This window comes from Lithobates pipiens, unplaced genomic scaffold (genome assembly GCF_037356315.1).
Source record: "Lithobates pipiens isolate NorthernLeopardFrog02 unplaced genomic scaffold, aLitPip1_a1.2 Scaffold_18, whole genome shotgun sequence".
Classification (NCBI taxonomy): domain Eukaryota; kingdom Metazoa; phylum Chordata; class Amphibia; order Anura; family Ranidae; genus Lithobates; species Lithobates pipiens.
Window position 1 is genome coordinate 563,265,995 of NW_027507758.1, and position 6,000 is coordinate 563,271,994.

At 40.6% G+C, this 6,000-nt stretch overlaps 1 protein-coding gene across 2 annotated transcripts in view; it reads right to left on the reverse strand.

Annotated features, from left to right (window-relative positions):
* Positions 1 to 5,156, reverse strand: part of LOC143988996 (uncharacterized) — a 97,070-nt gene extending 91,914 nt beyond the window's left edge. For both annotated transcript variants that reach the window (XM_077488981.1, XM_077488980.1), the window contains exons 1-2: positions 5,081 to 5,156; positions 4,258 to 4,319 (exon numbers count right to left, since the gene is read on the reverse strand). The gene's annotated coding sequence lies outside the window, so the exon portion shown is untranslated. The remainder of the gene's footprint in view (positions 1 to 4,257; positions 4,320 to 5,080) is intronic.
* Positions 5,157 to 6,000: the final 844 nt, after the last annotated feature.

A 6,000-nucleotide genomic window follows, 5' to 3' on the forward strand; every position in this document is an offset into this window, starting at 1 on the left:
AAGTCTTCATTTTGTTTTTCTTCAGCCATTCGGTGGTGGACTTGCTGGTGTGTTTAGGATCATTGTCCTGCTGCAGAACCCAAGTTCGTTTCAGCTTGAGTACACGAACAGATGGTCGGACATTCTCCTTCAGGATCTCTTGGTAGACAGCAGAATTCATAGTTCCTTTTATCACGGCAAGTCTTCCAGGTCCTGAAGCAGCAAAACAGCCCCAGACCATCACACTACCACCACCATATTTTACTGTTGGTATAATGTTCTTTTTATGAAATGCAGTGTTCCTTCTACGCCAGATATACTTGGACACACACCTTCCAAAGAGTTCCACTTTTGTCTCATCGGTCCACAGAATGTTGTCCCAAAAGTCTTGGGGATCATCAAGATGTGTTGTGGAGAAATTGAGACGAGCTTTGATGTTCTTTTTGCTCAGCAGTGGTTTTCTCCTTGGAACTCTGCCATGCAGGCCATTTTTGCCCAGTCTTTTCCTGATGGTGGAGGCATGAACGCTGACCTTAACTGAGGCAAGTGAGGCCTGCAGTTCCTTGGACGTTGTTGTGGGGTCTTTTGTGACCTCTTGGATGAGTCGTCGCTGCGCTCTTGGGGTAATTTTGGGCGGCCGGCCACTCCTGGGAAGGTTTACCACTGTTCCATGTCTTCGCCATTTGTGGATAATGGCTCTCACTGTGGTTCGCTGGATTCCCAAAGCTTTGGAAATGGCTTTATAACCCTTTCCAGACTGATAGATCTCAATTACTTTCTTTCTCAATTGTTCCTGAATTTCTTTGGGTCTCGGCATGATGTGTAGCTTTTAAGGATCTTCTGGTGGACCTTACTGTGTCAAGCAGCTCCTATTTAAGTGATGCCTTGATTGTGAACAGGTGTGGCAATAATCAGGCCTGGGTGTGGCTAGAGAAATTGAACTCAGGTGTGGACAACCACAGTTATAGTATGTTTTAACAAGGGGGGCAATCACTTTTTCACACAGGGCCATGATGGTTTGGATTTTTTTTCACCTTTAATAATAAACACCTTCATTTACAAATTGCATTTTGTGTTTACTTCTGTTGTCCTTGACTATTGTTTAAATTGGTTTGATGTTCCGAAACACTTAAGTGTGACAAACATGCAAAGGAACAGGAAATGAGGAAGGGGGCAAACACTTTTTCACACCACTGTATATGGGAGAAAAACTGTGCTTCCAAATAAAAAGTGAATATTAAAATAAAGAGCAGCAACTCAAATGTGTAATATCACAAAAAAATAAGCTGGAACAGAGTCACGCTCAACTAATATATGTAGCGCTGGAATTTTTGCCATGTAATGCTATTAATGGGACCATGTTAATAGATTGGTATTAGGCTCTCTCTACTGGCATGCAATGGAAAAAGACTTGTTTAACTTTCACATAATAGCTAAGCAGGAAGTGACTTAATTGTTTTACTTTGTGAAAGGACTCACCTACCCACAATGCCCACTCACCTACCCATGAACACTGAGTAGCTGAACTGCATGCTGGGTAGGTAATAAAAGGCCCGGCCATTTCTCTGTCTCTTCTTGCTGGGACACGTGGCCTGCCTACAGGGATCTGTGGGTGTGCGTTTGAAGATCTGCGGCCTGCACTTTGTGGAACAGAACAACACTCACCAAGAGTGTCTTACCACAGTGTGCTGGAGCATCAGTGTGATCTGACCAGAGGATCCAGAACGCTTGATGGAGCCAAACAGGGGTCCCGGTCATCTTGTGGAGCGGTGCAGCGTGACGGAGCTGGCTAGCGGCAGGACTGAGACCACTGGAGCGGAGGCGTCCAGTTTTCCAGCCCTGGTGTAGTGAGAGGGCTGTTGCCCAGAAGTTATATAAAGCACTTCACACACTTAGACTAATCTGATAGTACTGCTGAGACCTCTAGTCCCACGGAACTGTCTCTTTCAATTAGACTGTGCTCAAATAGGCCTCAAAGCCTAACTTTACTAACAATTGACTGACGGTGGGGGTACATTCGTCTGCTGACACCAGTGGTGGGGGTAAATAATGTGTCTGCTGACACCAATGCTGGGTTAATAATGTGTAATAATGTGTTTTGCTGACAGCAATGATGGGGGTTAACAACGCATCTGCTGACACCAGTGCTGGGGATTAATAATGCATTTGACACCAGTGCTGGGGGTTAATAATGAGTTTGACACCAATCCTGGGTTAATAATCTGTTTGCTGACACCAGTGCTGGAGGTTAATAATGCGTTTGACAGCAGTACTGGGTTAATAATGCGTTTACTGACACCAGTGCTGGGGGGGTTAATAATAGTTACATAGTTAGTAAGGTTGAATAAAGACACCAGTCCAACCCGAGTGAGTGGCTACAATTGTCTGTATCCCTGTATATTCCACACTCACATTGGTCCCTACCCTCAAGGAGCCCATAACCCAAGGTCTCCATTCATATACTAGGGCCAATTTATTTATTTTTGGACAGAAACCAATTAACCTACTTGCATGTCTTTGAAGTGTGGGAGGAAACTGTAGTACCCAGAGGAAACCCACGAAGGCACAGAGAGAACACACAAACTCCAGGCAGGTAGTGTCATGGTTGGGATTTGAACAAGCGACTCTTTTGACTGCTAGGTAAGAATGCTAACCACTACACCACTGTGCCACACAATGCGTCTGCTGACACCAGTGCTGGAGGTAAATAATGTGTCTGTTGACACCAGTGCTGGGTTAATAATGTGCAATAATGTGTTTTGCTGACAGCAGTGCTGGGGGTTAATAACGCATCTGCTGACACCAGTGCTGGGGGTTAATAATGCATTTGACACCAGTGCTGGGGGTTAATAATGCGTTTGCTGACACCAGTGCTGAGGGTTAATAATGCATCTGCTGACACCAGTGCTGGGTTAATAATGTGTTTTTCTGACAGCAATGCTGGGGGTTAATAATGCGTCTGCTGACACCAGTGCTGAGGGTTAATAATGCATCTGCTGACACCAGTGCTGGGTTAATAATGTGTTTTTCTGACAGCAATGCTGGGGGTTAATAATGCGTCTGCTGACACCAGTGCTGAGGGTTAATAATGCGTCTGCTGACACCAGTGCTGGGTTAATAATGTGCTTTGCTGACAGCAATGCTGGGGGTTAATAATGCGTCTGCTGACACTAGTGCTGGGGGTTAATAATGCATTTGCTGACACCAGTGCTGGGGGTTAATAATGCGTTTGACACCAGTGCTGGGTTAATAATGTGTTTGTTGACACTAATGGTGGGTTAATAATGCATTTGCTGACACCAATGCTAGGTTAATAATGCGTTTGCTGACACCAATGCTAGGTTAATAATGCGTTTAATGACATCAGTGCTGGGCATATTATAGTATATTATTGCTGGTATAGTTTATTGTTTTTGAAGTTTTGATGCCCCCATGGGATAAGGAAACTTGTGATGTGGCCATCTGGCAATTTGAGTTTGAGACCCCTGATGTACAGCATAAATCATCTGGTGCTAAACAGTCCTCCTTATTGCGTGAAGAGTGATGTAAAGAACAGGGCAATAGGTAAGCAAGAGTGTCAAAATCTTGAGCTTTTAGTCCATATGTAGACTCTCAGACACAATGTAGTCCCCTTCAATCCCCTGCAATATGGTGTGCAATGGACACCATATGAGACCACCACCAAAAGTAAGGAATGCCTGCTTACCAGATACACTGGACCTTTAGAAAGGCCAGTAGCGCTTGTGTCTGATTACCCCGCCAGATGCTGTACTAATTAGGAGGACTTTTTATCAGTAGATATTTATAAGTTTGGAATGTTTGTGCTATATGTACTGTGTATATCAATACCGCTGCTGATGAATTCTTAATTAACAATATTGTTGTTATTATTTTAATTACCTTGAATAAATTGTCTTTTTGAGTTCAAGATTTTGGTCAGCTTGAGACTTTTTTTATAACATTCAAGTGAGTGACTTTGCAAAGACACTGCGTTTGATTATATGAGGTTTCTGATATTCTGATTATATGAGGCGCTTTTTTGGGGGATTGTGTGTTTTGGATTATGGTACCATTTCTGTCGACTATTCCCTTCCACTCTTATTCTTTTCTTTCAGTCAATCCTTATCTAGACTAACACAAAGTTTTATGTTGCATACATTCGGAATAGAAGTGAGGGCTGGGGCATAAAATGTCCCCACCCCCACCACATATGGGATCACGAGAGACTATTAAAAAATGTATACAGATTTATAAAAAAAAAAAAAAGCGAATACTTACCATAGATTGGAGAGATCTGCTGACAGTTACTGAATAAACGGTCCTCCTGCACAAGCAGGTAACTATAAAAAGAAAGAGGAAGCATCATTATACAGGCAGACAGAAGAAGGCACAGGAAGAAGCGTGTCCCACCCTCCCCCTCCCTGTTGTTGACCTATTTATGAGACCTACGATTTATTAACGTTTCCTGTTGATGTTTACTGTCCCTTATCACTTGACAGGGGCTTTTATGTTTGTTTTTTAAAATATTAGCTCAAGCTTATATAGTTGAGCTATAAGTATGTTATGTAATATTTTACTATATGATATAAGTATTGATTAATTACATTTAATATTCTTAATGATTAATTTATGAATTATTATACCTATAATAAAGGGCACGGCCTAGTTAACCCACAGGTTATTGAGTCTTGAATATTTGTTTGATATATAGAAGTTCTATCGAAGATCCCATCATATATGAAAGCACACCATCACCCTAAGGCACCATCACAAAGTGAGGCCCCTAACTCAAACTTTATGAGTTCCCAACCTGGATATAAATATATATACTGTAAAAAAAAAATGTATTTATATATATATATATATATATATATATATATATATATATATATATATATATAGGTTGGGAACTCATAGAGAAATAGCATAGCTGAGAACAGGCATGCCTTGCAAAAAAATCCTTGCAGCAGCAAGCCAGACGTTATTCTTAATCAAATGTAATTACTTAAACCTCTTTCTGTTGCAAACTTAAATTGTGACACTCACTCTTAAAGAATTAGGAGTAAATGGCTAGCATTTTAGAAAGGTTGAAGAAACTTACCATTCCTGGTTGATACACAGTAACTGCAAAGCGTAAACTACAAATCTTCCTCGACCTCATCATTTCCTACTGTGTGGCGTCACTGCAAAGAGGAAGCCACTCCCCTCAAACAGCAGATAGGCAGTCAGGGAGCTGTTATAGTGTATGTGCACCTTAATTATAAACTTTGCTTATGTTATTCCTTTTGGTTTAAGGTATAATTAACCACCTGCCTACAGGGCCATTTCTGACACTTCTCTCATTAGTGTTTTTTTTTACTAGAAAATTACTTAGAACCCCAAAACATCATATATTGTTTTTTTAGCAGAGACCCTAGAGAATAAAATGTCTATCGTTGCAATTTTTTATGTCACATGGTAATTGCGCAGTGGTTTTCTAACACAATTTTTGGGAACAAATACACTTTAGTGAATAAAAAAAATAAAATAACACAATAATATATAACCCAATTGTTTTGTAAAATATGAAAGATGATGTTAAATTGTGTAAATAGATACACAACATGTCATGCTTTAAAATTGCGCATGATAGTGGAATGGCAGAAAACAATGGTACTTAAAAATCTCCATAGGTGACACTTTAAAAATTTCTGCAGGTTACCAGTTTAGAGTTACAGGGGAGGTCTAATGCTCTAATGCTAGAATTATTGCTCTCATTCTGACATTCGTGGGGATACCTGTGTGGTTTGAACACTGTTTACACATGTGGGCATGCCCTACGTATGCGTTCATGTAAATGTATGTAAACATCCCTTGCGATTGAAATAAGAAATGACAGGTCCTATTTATGGAAATATGTGGGGTCACTAAGACCCCACATATCTTCTCTGTAATGTAAAGCATTCGATTAAAAAAACAAAACAAAGCATTGATCTAGTGCTTTGAAAAAAAATAATGCCCTTGTTTACATTTGTCGATCCG